Below are 17,158 nucleotides of genomic sequence, written 5' to 3' on the forward strand. Positions count from 1 at the left end.
CCTAGGGGGCCTCTCGGGATTCCTCTCCCGTCGATGCCGGGGCCTAAGACCTTGTGTGGAGTTGGGGTGGGAACCTCAGGATTCCTCTCCAGTGCTGACATGGATCTTGGGGTACTTCTGGAGTCTCCCCAGGGGAGTCAGTCCTCGTCTCGAATGCGGGCATGCACTTGCACTTTCTTCCAGAGCGGTAGCAGCAGTGTCACGCAGTCCGCCGCGTGGAACAAAGGATCTATGGTTTTCCCTCGAGTCTTTCCCACGAGGCTTTCCCACGAGGCTTTCCCACAGGGATGTCCCACGTGCACACGTGGTGGGAGTCGATCCTCGGCTTGAACGTCGAAGCAGTGCAGGGAAAACAGGTTCCTCTGGAATGGACTGACACATCTGGGGGACTCTTGGAATGGTGGCACGACCCTGGAGTTCCTCTCGCCTTTCCTGTGGAGAGCGCCTCCTCTTGAGATGCGACGGGAACGCCGGGAATTCTTTCCCTACGAAACAGGGAAAGGATCCCTCATCTCGAGGTAGGAGGCGGAAACGGGGCTCCCCTGGATGTGTGCGGGACCCTCGTGCTTCCTCTCGAGTGGAGACGGGTATGTCGGGGAACTTCTTGAGTTTCAGCAAGGGTGTGAAGGACCCTTTGGAAGTTCCAGTGGTTAGATGTGATTAGCCTCGAGAAGCCTCAGCGGAAATGGGCCTCATCTCGCCTGGAGGGCAAAACCTCCTGGATTTTCTCGAGTTGCGGCATGTGCTCTCGACTTACGACGGGGACCACGGGGACCCGCTCAGGTGGCCTCAGGAAAGGCCAGTCCCCATGCGAGTTCCTCGGGGGCCTCTCGGGATTCCTCTCCCGTCGATGCCGGGGCCTAAGACCTTGTGTGGAGTCGGGGCCGGAACCTGAGGATTCCTCTCCAGTGCTGACATGGATCTTGGGCTACTTATGGAGTCTCCCCAGGGGAGTCAGTCCTCTTCTCGAATGCGGGCATGCAATTGCGCTTTCCTCCAGAGCGGTAGCAGCAGTGTCACGCAGTCCGCCGCGTGGATCAAAGGATCTATGGTTTTCCCTCGAGTCTTTCCCACGAGGCGTTCCCACAGGGCTGTTCCACGTGCACACGTGGTGGGAGTCGATCCTCGGCATGAACGTCAAGGCAGTGCAGGGAAAACAGGTTTCTCTGGAATGGACTGACACATCTGGGGGACTCTTGGAATGGTGGCACGACCCTGGAGTTCCTCTCGCCTTTCCTGTGGAGAGCGCCTCCTCTTGAGATGCGATGGGAACGCCGGGAATTCTTTCCCTACGAAACAGGGAAAGGATCCCTCATTTCGAGCTAGGAGGCGAAAACGGGGCTCCCCTGGATATGTGCAGGACCCTCGTGCTTCCTCTCGAGTGGAGACGGGTATGTCGGGGAACTTCTTGAGTTGCAGCATGGGTGTGAAGGACCCTTTGGATGTTCCAGTGGTTAGATGTGATTAGCCTCGAGAAGCCTCATCGGAAATGGGCCACGTCTCGCCTGGAGGGCAAAACCTCCTGGATTTTCTCGAATTGCGGCAGGGGCCCTCGACTTACGACGGGGAACTCGGGGACCCGCTCTGGTGGCCTCAGGAAAGGCCAGTCCCCATGCGAGTTCCTCGGGGGCCTCTCGGGATTCCTCTCCCGTCGATGCCGGGGCCTAAGACCTTGTGTGGAGTCGGGGCCGGAACCTGAGGATTCCTCTCCAGTGCTGACATGGATCTTGGGGTACTTCTGGAGTCTCCCCAGGGGAGTCAGTGCTCGTCTCGAATGCGGGCATGCACTTGCGCTTTCCTCCAGAGCGGTAGCAGCAGTGTCACGCAGTCCGCCGCGTGGATCAACAGATCTATGGTTTTCCCTCGAGTCTTTCCCACGAGGCTTTCCCACGAGGCTTTTCCACGAGGCTTTCCCACAGGGCTGTCCCACGTGCACACGTGGTGGGAGTCGATCCTCGGCTTGAACGTCAAGGCAGTGCAGGGAAAACAGGTTCCTCTGGAATGGACTGACACATCTGGGGGTCTCTTGGAATGGTGGCACGACCCTGGAGTTCCTCTCGCCTTTCCTGTGGAGAGCGCCTCCTCTTGAGATGCGACGGGAACGCCGGGAATTCTTTCCCTACGAAACAGGGAAAGGATCCCTCATCTCGAGGTAGGAGGCGGAAACGGGGCTCCCCTGGATGTGTGCGGGACCCTCGTGCTTCCTCTCGAGTGGAGACGGGTATGTCGGGGAACTTCTTGAGTTGCAGCAAGGGTGTGAAGGACCCTTTGGAAGTTCCAGTGGTTAGATGTGATTAGCCTCGAGAAGCCTCAGCGGAAATGGGCCTCATCTCGCCTGGAGGGCAAAACCTCCTGGATTTTCTCGAGTGGCGGCATGTGCTCTCGACTTACGACGGGGACCTCGGGGACCCGCTCAGGTGGCCTCAGGAAAGGCCAGTCCCCATGCGAGTTCCTCGGGGGCCTCTCGGGATTCCTCTCCCGTCGATGCCGGGGCCTAAGACCTTGTGTGGAGTCGGGGCCGGAACCTGAGGATTCCTCTCCAGTGCTGACATGGATCTTGGGGTACTTCTGGAGTCTCCCCAGGGGAGTCAGTCCTCGTCTCGAATGCGGGCATGCACTTGCGCTTTCCTCCAGAGCGGTATCAGCAGTGTCACGCAGTCCGCCGCGTGGATCAAAGGATCTATGGTTTTCCCTCGAGTCTTTCCCACGAGGCTTTCCCACAGGGCTGTCCCACGTGCACACGTCGTGGGAGTCGATCCTCGGCTTGAACGTCAAGGCAGTGCAGGGAAAACAGGTTCCTCTGGATGGACTGACACATCTGGGGTACTCTTGGAATGGTGGCACGACCCTGGAGTTCCTCTCGCCTTTCCTGTGGAGAGCGCCTCCTCTTGAGAGGCGACGGGAACGCCGGGAATTCTTTCCCTACGAAACAGGGAAAGGATCCCTCATCTCGAGCTAGGAGGCGGAAACGGGGCTCCCCTGGATGTGTGCGGGACCCCACGTGCTTCCTCTCGAGTGGAGACGTTTATGTCGGGGAACTTCTTGAGTTGCAGCAAGGGTGTGAAGGACCCTTTGGAAGTTCCAGTGGTTAGATGTGATTAGCCTCGAGAAGCCTCAGCGGAAATGGGCCTCATCTCGCCTGGAGGGCAAAACCTCCTGGATTTTCTCGAGTTGCGGCAGGTGCTCTCGACTTACGACTGGGACCTCAGGGACCCGCTCTGGTGGCATCAGGAAAGGCCAGTCCCCATGCGAGTTCCTCAGGGGCCTCTCGGGGTTCCACTCCCGTCGATGCCGGGGCCTAAGACCTTGTGTGGAGTCGGGGCCGGAACCTGAGGATTCCTCTCCAGTGCTGACATGGATCTTGGGGTACTTCTGGAGTCTCCCCAGGGGAGTCAGTGCTCGTCTCGAATGCGGGCATGCACTTGCGCTTTCCTCCAGAGCGGTAGCAGCAGTGTCACGCAGTCCGCCGCGTGGATCAAAGGATCTATGGTTTTCCCTCGAGTCTTTCCCACGAGGCTTTCCCACGAGGCTTTCACACAGGGCTGTCCCCCGTGCACACGTGGTGGGAGTCGATCCTCGGCTTGAACGTCAAGGCAGTGCAGGGAAAACAGGTTCCTCTGGAATGGACTGACACATGTGGGGGACTCTTGGAATGGTGGCACGACCCTGGAGTTCCTCTCGCCTTTCCTGTGGAGAGCGCCTCCTCTTGAGATGCGACGGGAACTCCGGGAATTCTTTCCCTACGAAACAGGGAAAGGATCCCTCATCTCGAGTTAGGAGGCGGAAACGAGGCTCCCCTGGATGTGTGCGGGACGCTCGTGCTTCCTCTCGAGTGGAGACGGGTGTGTCGGGGAACTTCTTGAGTTGCAGCAAGGGTGTGAAGGACCCTTTGGAAGTTCCAGTGGTTAGATGTGATTAGCCTCGAGAAGCCTCAGCGGAAATGGGCCTCATCTCGCCTGGAGGGCAAAACCTCCTGGATTTTCTCGAGTTGCGGCAGGTGCTCTCGACTTACGACGGGGACCTCAGGGACCTGCTCTGGTGGCCTCAGGAAAGGCCAGTCCCCATGCGAGATCCTAGGGGGCCTCTCGGGATTCCTCTCCCGTCGATGCCGGGGCCTAAGACCTTGTGTGGAGTTGGGGCGGGAACCTCAGGATTCCTCTCCAGTGCTGACATGGATCTTGGGGTACTTCTGGAGTCTCCCCAGGGGAGTCAGTCCTCGTCTCGAATGCGGGCATGCACTTGCGCTTTCTTCCAGAGCGGTAGCAGCAGTGTCACGCAGTCCGCCGCGTGGATCAAAGGATCTATGGTTTTCCCTCGAATCTTTCCCACGAGGCTTTCCCACGAGGCTTTCCCACAGGGCTGTCCCACGTGCACACGTGGTGGGAGTCGATCCTCGGCTTGAACGTCGAAGCAGTGCAGGGAAAACAGGTTCCTCTGGAATGGACTGACACATCTGGGGGACTCTTGGAATGGTGGCACGACCCTGGAGTTCCTCTCGCCTTTCCTGTGGAGAGCGCCTCCTCTTGAGATGCGACGGGAACGCCGGGAATTCTTTCCCTACGAAACAGGGAAAGGATCCCTCATCTCGAGGTAGGAGGCGGAAACGGGGCTCCCCTGGATGTGTGCGGGACCCTCGTGCTTCCTCTCGAGTGGAGACGGGTATGTCGGGGAACTTCTTGAGTTGCAGCAAGGGTGTGAAGGACCCTTTGGAAGTTCCAGTGGTTAGATGTGATTAGCCTCGAGAAGCCTCAGCGGAAATGGGCCTCATCTCGCCTGGAGGGCAAAACCTCCTGGATTTTCTCGAGTTGCGGCATGTGCTCTCGACTTACGACGGGGACCACGGGGACCCGCTCAGGTGGCCTCAGGAGAGGCCAGTCCCCATGCGAGTTCCTCGGGGGCCTCTCGGGATTCCTCTCCCGTCGATGCCGGGGCCTAAGACCTTGTGTGGAGTCGGGGCCAGAACCTGAGGATTCCTCTCCAGTGCTGACATGGATCTTGGGCTACTTATGGAGTCTCCCCAGGGGAGTCAGTCCTCTTCTCGAATGCGGGCATGCAATTGCGCTTTCCTCCAGAGCGGTAGCAGCAGTGTCACGCAGTCCGCCGCGTGGATCAAAGGATCTAGGGTTTTCCCTCGAGTCTTTCCCACGAGGCGATCCCACAGGGCTGTTCCACGTGCACACGTGGTGGGAGTCGATCCTCGGCTTGAACGTCAAGGCAGTGCAGGGAAAACAGGTTTCTCTGGAATGGACTGACACATCTGGGGGACTCTTGGAATGGTGGCACGACCCTGGAGTTCCTCTCGCCTTTCCTGTGGAGAGCGCCTCCTCTTGAGATGCGATGGGAACGCCGGGAATTCTTTCCCTACGAAACAGGGAAAGGATCCCTCATTTCGAGCTAGGAGGCGAAAACGGGGCTCCCCTGGATATGTGCAGGACCCTCGTGCTTCCTCTCGAGTGGAGACGGGTATGTCGGGGAACTTCTTGAGTTGCAGCATGGGTGTGAAGGACCCTTTGGATGTTCCAGTGGTTAGATGTGATTAGCCTCGAGAAGCCTCAGCGGAAATGGGCCACGTCTCGCCTGGAGGGCAAAACCTCCTGGATTTTCTCGAATTGCGGCAGGGGCCCTCGACTTACGACGGGGAACTCGGGGACCCGCTCTGGTGGCCTCAGGAAAGGCCAGTCCCCATGCGAGTTCCTCGGGGGCCTCTCGGGATTCCTCTCCCGTCGATGCCGGGGCCTAAGACCTTGTGTGGAGTCGGGGCCGGAACCTGAGGATTCCTCTCCAGTGCTGACATGGATCTTGGGGTACTTCTGGAGTCTCCCCAGGGGAGTCAGTGCTCGTCTCGAATGCGGGCATGCACTTGCGCTTTCCTCCAGAGCGGTAGCAGCAGTGTCACGCAGTCCGCCGCGTGGATCAAAGGATCTATGGTTTTCCCTCGAGTCTTTCCCACGAGGCTTTCCCACGAGGCTTTTCCACGAGGCTTTCCCACAGGGCTGTCCCACGTGCACACGTTGTGGGAGTCGATCCTCGGCTTGAACGTCAAGGCAGTGCAGGGAAAACAGGTTCCTCTGGAATGGACTGACACATCTGGGGGTCTCTTGGAATGGTGGCACGACCCTGGAGTTCCTCTCGCCTTTCCTGTGGAGAGCGCCCCCTCTTGAGATGCGACGGGAACGCCGGGAATTCTTTCCCTACGAAACAGGGAAAGGATCCCTCATCTCGAGCTAGGAGGCGGAAACTGGGCTCCCCTGGATATGTGCGGGACCCCACGTGCTTCCTCTCGTGTGGAGACGGTTATGTCGCGGAACTGCTTGAGTTGCAGCATGGGTGTGAAGGACCCTTTGGAAGTTCCAGTGGTTAGATGTGATTAGCCTCGAGAAGCCTCAGCGGAAATGGGCCTCATCTCGCCTGGAGGGCATAACCTCCTGGATTTTCTCGAGTTGCGGCAGGTGATCTCGAGTTACGACGGGGACCTCAGGGAACCGCTCTGGTGGCCTCAGGAAAGGCCAGTCCCTATGCGAGTTCCTCGGGGGCCTCTCGGGATTCCTCTCCCGTCGATGCCGGGGCCTACGACCTTGTGTGGAGTCGGGGCCGGAACCTGAGGATTCCTCTCCAGTGATGACATGGATCTTGGGGTACTTCTGGAGTCTCCCCAGGGGAGTCAGTGCTCGTCTCGAATGCGGGCATGCACTTGTGCTTTCCTCCAGAGCGGTAGCAGCAGTGTCACGCAGTCCGCCGCGTGGATCAAAGGATCTATGGTTTTCCCTCGAGTCTTTCCCACGAGGCTTTCCCACGAGGCTTTCACACAGGGCTGTCCCCCGTGCACACGTGGTGGGAGTCGATCCTCGGCTTGAACGTCAAGGCAGTGCAGGGAAAACAGGTTCCTCTGGAATGGACTGACACATGTGGGGGACTCTTGGAATGGTGGCACGACCCTGGAGTTCCTCTCGCCTTTCCTGTGGAGAGCGCCTCCTCTTGAGATGCGACGGGAACGCCGGGAATTCTTTCCCTACGAAACAAGGAAAGGATCCCTCATCTCGAGTTAGGAGGCGGAAACGAGGCTCCCCTGGATGTGTGCGGGACCCTCGTGCTTCCTCTCGAGTGGAGACGGGTATGTCGGGGAACTTCTTGAGTTGCAGCAAGGGTGTGAAGGACCCTTTGGAAGTTCCAGTGGTTAGATGTGATTAGCCTCGAGAAGCCTCAGCGGAAATGGGCCTCATCTCGCCTGGAGGGCAAAACCTCCTGGATTTTCTCGAGTTGCGGCAGGTGCTCTCGACTTACGACGGGGACCTCAGGGACCCGCTCTGGTGGCCTCAGGAAAGGCCAGTCCCCATGCGAGTTCCTCGGGGGCCTCTCGGGATTCCTCTCCCGTCGATGCCGGGGCCTAAGACCTTGTGTGGAGTCGGGGCCGGAACCTGAGGATTCCTCTCCAGTGCTGACATGGATCTTGGGGTACTTCTGGAGTCTCCCCAGGGGAGTCAGTGCTCGTCTCGAATGCGGGCATGCACTTGCGCTTTCCTCCAGAGCGGTAGCAGCAGTGTCACGCAGTCCGCCGCGTGGATCAAAGGATCTATGGTTTTCCCTCGAGTCTTTCCCACGAGGCTTTCCCACGAGGCTTTTCCACGAGGCTTTCCCACAGGGCTGTCCCACGTGCACACGTTGTGGGAGTCGATCCTCGGCTTGAACGTCAAGGCAGTGCAGGGAAAACAGGTTCCTCTGGAATGGACTGACACATCTGGGGGTCTCTTGGAATGGTGGCACGACCCTGGAGTTCCTCTCGCCTTTCCTGTGGAGAGCGCCCCCTCTTGAGATGCGACGGGAACGCCGGGAATTCTTTCCCTACGAAACAGGGAAAGGATCCCTCATCTCGAGCTTGGAGGCGGAAACTGGGCTCCCCTGGATATGTGCGGGACCCCACGTGCTTCCTCTCGTGTGGAGACGGTTATGTCGCGGAACTGCTTGAGTTGCAGCATGGGTGTGAAGGACCCTTTGGAAGTTCCAGTGGTTAGATGTGATTAGCCTCGAGAAGCCTCAGCGGAAATGGGCCTCATCTCGCCTGGAGGGCATAACCTCCTGGATTTTCTCGAGTTGCGGCAGGTGATCTCGAGTTACGACGGGGACCTCAGGGAACCGCTCTGGTGGCCTCAGGAAAGGCCAGTCCCTATGCGAGTTCCTCGGGGGCCTCTCGGGATTCCTCTCCCGTCGATGCCGGGGCCTACGACCTTGTGTGGAGTCGGGGCCGGAACCTGAGGATTCCTCTCCAGTGATGACATGGATCTTGGGGTACTTCTGGAGTCTCCCCAGGGGAGTCAGTGCTCGTCTCGAATGCGGGCATGCACTTGTGCTTTCCTCCAGAGCGGTAGCAGCAGTGTCACGCAGTCCGCCGCGTGGATCAAAGGATCTATGGTTTTCCCTCGAGTCTTTCCCACGAGGCTTTTCCACGAGGCTTTCCCACAGGGCTGTCCCACGTGCACACGTGGTGGGAGTCGATCCTCGGCTTGAACGTCAAGGCAGTGCAGGGAAAACAGGTTCCTCTGGAATGGACTGACACATCTGGGGGTCTCTTGGAATGGTGGCACGACCCTGCAGTTCCTCTCGCCTTTCCTGTGGAGAGCGCCCCTTCTTGAGATGCGACGGGAACGCCGGGAATTCTTTCCCTACGAAACAGGGAAAGGATCCCTCATCTCAAGCTAGGAGGCGGAAACGGGGATCCCCTGGAAGTGTGTGGGACCCTCGTGCTTCCTCTCGAGTGGAGACGGTTATGTCGGGGAACTTCTTGAGTTGCAGCAAGGGTGTGAAGGACCCTTTGGAAGTTCCAGGGGTTAGATGTGATTAGCCTAGAGAAGCCTCAGCAGAAATGGGCCTCATCTCGCCTGGAGGGCAAAAACTCCTGGATTTTCTCGAGTTGCGGCAGGTGCCCTCGACTTACGAAGGGGACCTAAGGGACCCGCTCTGGTGGCCTCAGGAAAGGCCAGTCCCCATGCGAGTTCCTTGGGGGCCTCTCGGGATTCCTCTCTCGTCGATGCCGGGGCCTAAGACCTTGTGTGGAGTCGTGTCCGGAACGTGAGGATTCCTCTCCAGTGCTGACATGGATCTTGGGGTACTTCTGGAGTCTCCCCAGGGGAGTCAGTCCTCGTCTCGAATGCGGGCATGCACTTGCGCTTTCCTCCAGAGCGGTAGCAGCAGTGTCACGCAGTCCGCCGCGTGGATCAAAGGATCTATGGTTTTCCCTCGAGTCTTTCCCACGAGGCTTTCCCACAGGGCTGTCCCACGTGCACACGTCGTGGGAGTCGATCCTCGGCTTGAACGTCAAGGCAGTGCAGGGAAAACAGGTTCCTCTGGATGGACTGACACATCTGGGGTACTCTTGGAATGGTGGCACGACCCTGGAGTTCCTCTCGCCTTTCCTGTGGAGAGCGCCTCCTCTTGAGATGCGACGGGAACGCCGGGAATTCTTTCCCTACGAAACAGGGAAAGGATCCCTCATCTCGAGCTAGGAGGCGGAAACGGGGCTCCCCTGGATGTCTGCGGGACCCCACGTGTTTCCTCTCGAGTGGAGACGTTTATGTCGGGGAACTTCTTGAGTTGCAGCAAGGGTGTGAAGGACCCTTTGGAAGTTCCAGTGGTTAGATGTGATTAGCCTCGAGAAGCCTCAGCGGAAATGGGCCTCATCTCGCCTGGAGGGCAAAACCTCCTGGATTTTCTCGAGTTGCGGCAGGTGCTCTCGACTTACGACTGGGACCTCAGGGACCCGCTCTGGTGGCATCAGGAAAGGCCAGTCCCCATGCGAGTTCCTCAGGGGGCTCTCGGGATTCCTCTCCCGTCGATGCTGGGGCCTAGGACCTTGTGTGGAGTCGGGGCCGGAACCTGAGAATTCCTCTCCAGTACTGACATGGATCTTGGGCTACTTCTGGAGTCTCCCCAGGGGAGTCAGTCCTCGTCTCGAATGCGGGCATGCACTTGCGCTTTCCTCCAGAGCGGTAGCAGCAGTGTCACGCAGTCCGCCGCGTGGATCAAAGGATCTATGGTTTTCCCTCGAGTCTTTCCCACGATTCTTTCCCACGAGGCTTTCCCACAGGGCTGTCCCACGTGAACACGTGGTGGGAGTCGATCCTCGGCTTGAACGTCAAGGCAGTGCAGGGAAAACAGGTTCCTCTGGAATGGACTGACACATCTGGGGGACTCTTGGAATGGTGGCACGACCCTGGAGTTCCTCTCGCCTTTACTGTGGAGAGCGCCTCCTCTTGAGATGCGACGGGAACGCCGGGAATTCTTTCCCTACGAAACAGGGAAAGGATCCCTCATCTCGAGCCAGGAGGCGGAAACGGGGCTCCCCTGGATGTGTGCGGGACCCTCGTGCTTCCTCTCTAGTGGAGACGGGTATGTCGGGGAACTTCTTGAGTTGCAGCAAGGGTGTGAAGGACCCTTTGGAAGTTCCAGTGGTTAGATGTGATTAGCCTCGAGAAGCCTCAGCGGAAATGGGCCACATCTCGCCTGGAGGGCAAAACCTCCTGGATTTTCTCGAGTTGCGGCAGGTGCTCTCGACTTACGACGGGGACCTCAGGGACCCGCTCTGGTGGCCTCAGGAAAGGCCAGTCCCCATGCGAGTTCCTCGGGGGCCTCTCGGGATTCCTCTCCCGTCGATGCCGGGGCCTAAGACCTTGTGTGGAGTCGGGGCCGGAACCTGAGGATTCCTCTCCAGTGCTGACATGGATCTTGGGCTACTTCTGGAGTCTCCCCAGGGGAGTCAGTCCTCTTCTCGAATGCGGGCATGCAATTGCGCTTTCCTCCAGAGCGGTAGCAGCAGTGTCATGCAGTCCGCCGCGTGGATCAAAGGATCTATGGTTTTCCCTCGAGTCTTTCCCACGAGGCTTTCCCACAGGGCTGTTCCACGTGCACACGTGGTGGGAGTCGATCCTCGGCTTGAACGTCAAGGCAGTGCAGGGAAAACAGGTTCCTCTGGAATGGACTGACACATCTGGGGGACTCTTGGAATGGTGGCACGACGCTGGAGTTCCTCTCGCCTTTCCTGTGGAGAGCGCCTCCTCTTGAGATGGGATGGGAACGCCGGGAATTCTTTCCCTACGAAACAGGGAAAGGATCCCTCATTTCGAGCGAGGAGGCGAAAACGGGGCTCCCCTGGATATGTGCGGGACCCTCGTGCTTCCTCTCGAGTGGAGACGGGTATGTCGGGGAACTTCTTGAGTTGCAGCATGGGTGTGAAGGACCTTTGGATGTTCCAGTGGTTAGATGTGATTAGCCTCGAGAAGCCTCAGCGGAAATGGGCCACGTCTCGCCTGGAGGGCAAAACCTCCTGGATTTTCTCGAATTGCGGCAGGGGCCCTCGACTTACGACGGGGAACTCGGGGACCCGCTCTGGTGGCCTCAGGAAAGGCCTGTCCCCATGCGAGTTCCTCGGGGGCCTCTCGGGATTCCTCTCCCGTCGATGCCGGGGCCTAAGACCTTGTGTGGAGTCGGGGCCGGAACCTGAGGATTCCTCTCCAGTGCTGACATGGATCTTGGGGTACTTCTGGAGTCTCCCCAGGGGAGTCAGTCCTCGTCTCGAATGCCGGCATGCACTTGCGCTTTCCTCCAGAGCGGTAGCAGCCGTGTCACGCAGTCCGCCCCGTGGATCAAAGGATCTATGGTTTTCCCTCGAGTCTTTCCCACGAGGCTTTTCCACGAGGCTTTCCCACAGGGCTGTCCCACGTGCACACGTGGTGGGAGTCGATCCTCGGCTTGAACGTCAATGCAGTGCAGGGAAAACAGGTTCCTCTGGAATGGACTGACACATCTGGGGGTCTCTTGGAATGGTGGCACGACCCTGGAGTTCCTCTCGCCTTTCCTGTGGAGAGCGCCCCCTCTTGAGATGCGACGGGAACGCCGGGAATTCTTTCCCTACGAAACAGGGAAAGGATCCCTCATCTCGAGCTAGGAGGCGGAAACTGGGCTCCCCTGGATATGTGCGGGACCCCACGTGCTTCCTCTCGTGTGGAGACGGTTATGTCGCGGAACTGCTTGAGTTGCAGCATGGGTGTGAAGGACCCTTTGGAAGTTCCAGTGGTTAGATGTGATTAGCCTCGAGAAGACTCAGCGGAAATGGACCTCATCTCGCCTGGAGGGCAAAACCTCCTGGCTTTTCTCGAGTTGCGGCATGTGCTCTCGACTTACGACGGGGACCTCAGGGACCCGCTCTGGTGGCCTCAAGAAAGGCCAGTCCCGATGCGAGTTCCTGGGGGCCTCTCGGGATTCCTCTCCCGTCGATGCCGGGGCCTAAGACCTTGTGTGGAGTCGGGGCCGGAACCTGAGGATTCCTCTCCAGAGCTGACATGGATCTTGGGGTACTTCTGGAGTCTCCCCAGGGGAGTCAGTCCTGGTCTCGAATGCGGGCATGCACTTGCGCTTTCCTCCAGAGCGGTAGCAGCAATGTCACGCAGTCCGCCGCGTGGATCAAAGAATCTATGGTTTTCCCTCGAGTCTTTAACACGAGGCTTTCCCACGAGGCTTTCCCACAGGGCTGTCCCACGTGCACACGTGGTGTGAGTCGATCCTCGGCTTGAACGTCAAGGCAGTGCAGGGAAAACAGGTTCCTCTGGAATGGACTGACACATCTGGGGGACTCTTGGAATGGTGGCACGACCCTGGAGTTCCTCTCGCCTTTCCTGTGGAGAGAGCCTCCTATTGAGATGCCACGGGAAGGCCGGGAATTCTTTCCCTACGAAACAGGGAAAGGATCCCTCATCTCGAGCTAGGCGGCGGAAACGGGGCTCCCCTGGATGTGTGCGGGACCCTCGGGCTTCCTCTCGAGTGGAGACGGGTATGTCGGGGAACTTCTTGAGTTGCAGCAAGGGTGTGAAGCACCCTTTGAAAGTTCCAGTGGTTAGATGTGATTAGCCTCGAGAAGCCTCAGCTTAAATGGGCCTCATCTCGCCTGGAGAGCAAAACCTCCTGGATTTTCTCGAGTTGCGGCAGGAGCTCTCAACATTCGACGGGGACCTCGGGGACCCGCTCTGGTGGCCTCAGGAAAGGCCAGTCCCTATGCGAGTTCCTCGGGGGCCTCTCGGGATTCCTCTCCCGTCGATGCCGGGGCCTACGACCTTGTGTGGAGTCGGGGCCGGAACCTGAGGATTCCTCTCCAGTGATGACATGTATCTTGGGGTACTTCTGGAGTCTCCCCAGGGGAGTCAGTGCTCGTCTCGAATGCGGGCATGCACTTGCGCTTTCCTCCAGAGCGGTAGCAGCAGTGTCACGCAGTCCGCCGCGTGGATCAAAGGATCTATGGTTTTCACTCGAGTCTTTCCCACGAGGCTTTCCCACGAGGCTTTCACACAGGGCTGTCCCCCGTGCACACGTGGTGGGAGTCGATCCTCGGCTTGAACGTCAAGGCAGTGCAGGGAAAACAGGTTCCTCTGGAATGGACTGACACATGTGGGGGACTCTTGGAATGGTGGCACGACCCTGGAGTTCCTCTCGCCTTTCCTGTGGAGAGCGCCTCCTCTTGAGATGCGACGGGAACGCCGGGAATTCTTTCCCTACGAAACAAGGAAAGGATCCCTCATCTCGAGTTAGGAGGCGGAAACGAGGCTCCCCTGGATGTGTGCGGGACCCTCGTGCTTCCTCTCGAGTGGAGACGGGTATGTCGGCGAACTTCTTGAGTTGCAGCAAGGGTGTGAAGGACCCTTTGGAAGTTCCAGTGGTTAGATGTGATTAGCCTCGAGAAGCCTCAGCGGAAATGGGCCTCATCTCGCCTGGAGGGCAAAACCTCCTGGATTTTCTCGAGTTGCGGCAGGTGCTCTCGACTTACGACGGGGACCTCAGGGACCTGCTCTGGTGGCCTCAGGAAAGGCCAGTCCCCATGCGAGTTCCTCGGGGGCCTCTCGGGATTCCTCTCCCGTCGATGCCGGGGTCTAAGACCTTTTGTGGAGTCGGGGCCGGAATCTGAGGATTCCTCTCCAGTGCTGACATGGATCTTGGGGTACTTCTGGAGTCTCCCCAGGGGAGTCAGTCCTCGTCTCGAATGCGGGCATGCACTTGCGCTTTCCTCCAGAGCGGTAGCAGCAGTGTCACGCAGTCCACCACGTGGATTAAAGGATCTATGGTTTTCCCTCGAGACTTTCCCACGAGGCTTTCCCACGAGGCTTTCCCACAGGGCTGTCCCACGTGCACACGTGGTGGGAGTCGATCCTCGGCTTGAACGTCAAGGCAGTACAGGGAAAACAGGTTCCTCTGGAATGGAATGACACATCTGGGGGACTGTTGGAATGGTGGCACGACCCTGGAGTTCCTCTCGCCTTTCCTGTGGAGAGCGCCTCCTCTTGAGATGCGACGGGAACGCAGGGAATTCTTTCCCTACGAAACAGGGAAAGAATCCCTCATCTCGAGCTAGGAGGCGGAAACGGGGCTCCCCTGGATGTGTGCGGGACCTTGGTGCTTCCTTTCGAGTGGAGACGGGTATGTCGGTGAACTTCTTGAGTTGCAGCAAGGGTGTGAAGGACCCTTTGGAAGTTCCAGTGGTTAGATGTGATTAGCCTCGAGAAGCCTCAGCGGAAATCGGCCTCATTTCGCCTGGAGGGCAAAACCTCCTGGATTTTCTCGAGTTGCGGCAGGTGCTCTCGACTTACGACGGGGACCTCGGGGACCTGCTCTGGTGGCCTCAGGAAAGGCCAGTCCCCATGCGAGTTCCTCGGGGGCCTCTCGGGATTCCTCTCCCGTCGATGCCGGGGCCTAAGACCTTGTGTGGAGTCGGGGCCGGAACCTGAGGATTCCTCTCCAGTGCTGACATGGATCTTGGGCTACTTATGGAGTCTCCCCAGGGGAGTCAGTCCTCTTCTCGAATGCGGGCATGCAATTGCGCTTTCCTCCAGAGCGGTAGCAGCAGTGTCACGCAGTCCGCCGCGTGGATCAAAGGATCTATGGTTTTCCCTCGAGTCTTTCCCACGAGGCTTTCCCACAGGGCTGTTCCACGTGCACACGTGGTGGGAGTCGATCCTCGGCTTCAACGTCAAGGCAGTGCAGGGAAAACAGGTTCCTCTGGGATGGACTGACACATCTGGGGGACTCTTGGAATGGTGGCACGACCCTGGAGTTCCTCTCGCCTTTCCTGTGGAGAGCGCCTCCTCTTGAGATGGGATGGGAACGCCGGGAATTCTTTCCCTACGAAACAGGGAAAGGATCCCTCATCTCAACCTAGGAGGCGGAAACGGGGCTCCCCTGGATGTGTGCGGGACCCTCGTGCTTCCTCTCGAGTGGAGACGTGTATGTCGGGGAACTTCTTGAGTTGCAGCAAGGGTGTGAAGGACCCTTTGGAAGTTCCAGTGGTTAGATGTGATTAGCCTCGAGAAGACTCAGCGGAAATGGACCTCATCTCGCCTGGAGGGCAAAACCTCCTGGCTTTTCTCGAGTTGCGGCATGTGCTCTCGACTTACGACGGGGACCTCGGGGACCCGCTCTGGTGGCCTCAGGAAAGGCCAGTCCCCATGCGAGTTCCTCTGGGGCCTCTCGGGATTCCTCTCCCGTCGATGCCGGGGCCTAAGACCTTGTGTGGAGTCGGGGCCGGAACCTGAGGATTCCTCTCCAGAGCTGACATGGATCTTGGGGTACTTCTGGAGTCTCCCCAGGGGAGTCAGTCCTGGTCTCGAATGCGGGCATACACTTGCGCTTTCCTCCAGAGCGGTAGCAGCAGTGTCACGCAGTCCACCGCGTGGATCAAAGGCTCTATGGTTTTCCCTCGAGTCTTTCCCACGAGGCTTTCCCACGAGGCTTTCCCACAGGCCTGTCCCACGTGCACACGTTGTGTGAGTCTATCCTCGGCTTGAACGTCAAGGCAGTGCAGGGAAAACAGGTTCCTCTGGGATGGACTGACACATCTGGGGGACTCTTGGAATGGTGGCACGACCCTGGAGTTCCTCTCGCCTTTCCTGTGGAGAGAGCCTCCTATTGAGATGCGACGGGAAGGCCGGGAATTCTTTCCCTACGAAACAGGGAAAGGATCCCTCATCTCGAGCTAGGAGGCGGAAACGGGGCTCCCCTGGATGTGTGCGGGACCCTCGGGATTCCTATCGAGTGGAGACGGGTATGTCGGGGAACTTCTTGAGTTGCAGCAAGGGTGTGAAGCACCCTTTGAAAGTTCCAGTGGTTAGATGTGATTAGCCTCGAGAAGCCTCAGCTTAAATGGGCCTCATCTCGCCTGGAGAGCAAAACCTCCTGGATTTTCTCGAGTTGCGGCAGGAGCTCTCGACTTTCGACGGGGACCTCGGGGACCCGCTCTGGTGGCCTCAGGAAAGGCCAGTCCCTATGCGAGTTCCTCGGGGGCCTCTCGGGATTCCTCTCCCGTCGATGCCAGGGCCTACGACCTTGTGTGGAGTCGGGGTCGGAACCTGAGGATTCCTCTCCAGTGATGACATGGATCTTGAGGTACTTCTGGAGTCTCCCAAGGGGAGTCAGTGCTCGTCTCGAATGCGGGCATGCACTTGCGCTTTCCTCCAGAGCGGTAGCAGCAGTGTCACGCAGTCCGCCGCGTGGATCAAAGGATCTATGGTTTTCCCTCGAGTCTTTCCCACGAGGCTTTCCCACAGGGCTGTTCCACGTGCACACGTGGTGGGAGTCGATCCTCGGCTTGAACGTCAAGGCAGTGCAGGGAAAACAGGTTCCTCTGGAATGGACTGACACATCTGGGGGACTCTTGGAATGGTGGCACGACCCTGGAGTTCCTCTCGCCTTTCCTGTGGAGAGCGACTCCTCTTGAGATGCGATGGGAACGCCGGGAATTCTTTCCCTACGAAACAGTGAAAGGATCCCTCATTTCGAGCGAGGAGGCGAAAACGGGGCTCCCCTGGATATGTGCGGGACCCTCGTGCTTCCTCTCGAGTGGAGACGGGTATGTCGGGGAACTTCTTGAGTTGCAGCAAGGGTGTGAAGGACCCTTTGGAAGTTCCAGTGGTTAGATGTGATTAGCCTCGAGAAGCCTCAGCGGAAATGGGCCTCATCTCGCCTGGAGGGCAAAACCTCCTGGATTTTCTCGAGTTGCGGCAGGTGCTCTCGACTTACGACGGGGACCTCAGGGACCCGCTCTGGTGGCCTCAGGAAAGGCCAGTCCCCATGCGAGTTCCTCGGGGGCCTCTCGGGATTCCTCTCCCGTCGATGCCGGGGCCTAAGACCT

The sequence above is a fragment of the Ovis canadensis genome, chromosome 22 (assembly GCF_042477335.2).
Source record: "Ovis canadensis isolate MfBH-ARS-UI-01 breed Bighorn chromosome 22, ARS-UI_OviCan_v2, whole genome shotgun sequence".
NCBI classification, from domain to species: domain Eukaryota; kingdom Metazoa; phylum Chordata; class Mammalia; order Artiodactyla; family Bovidae; genus Ovis; species Ovis canadensis.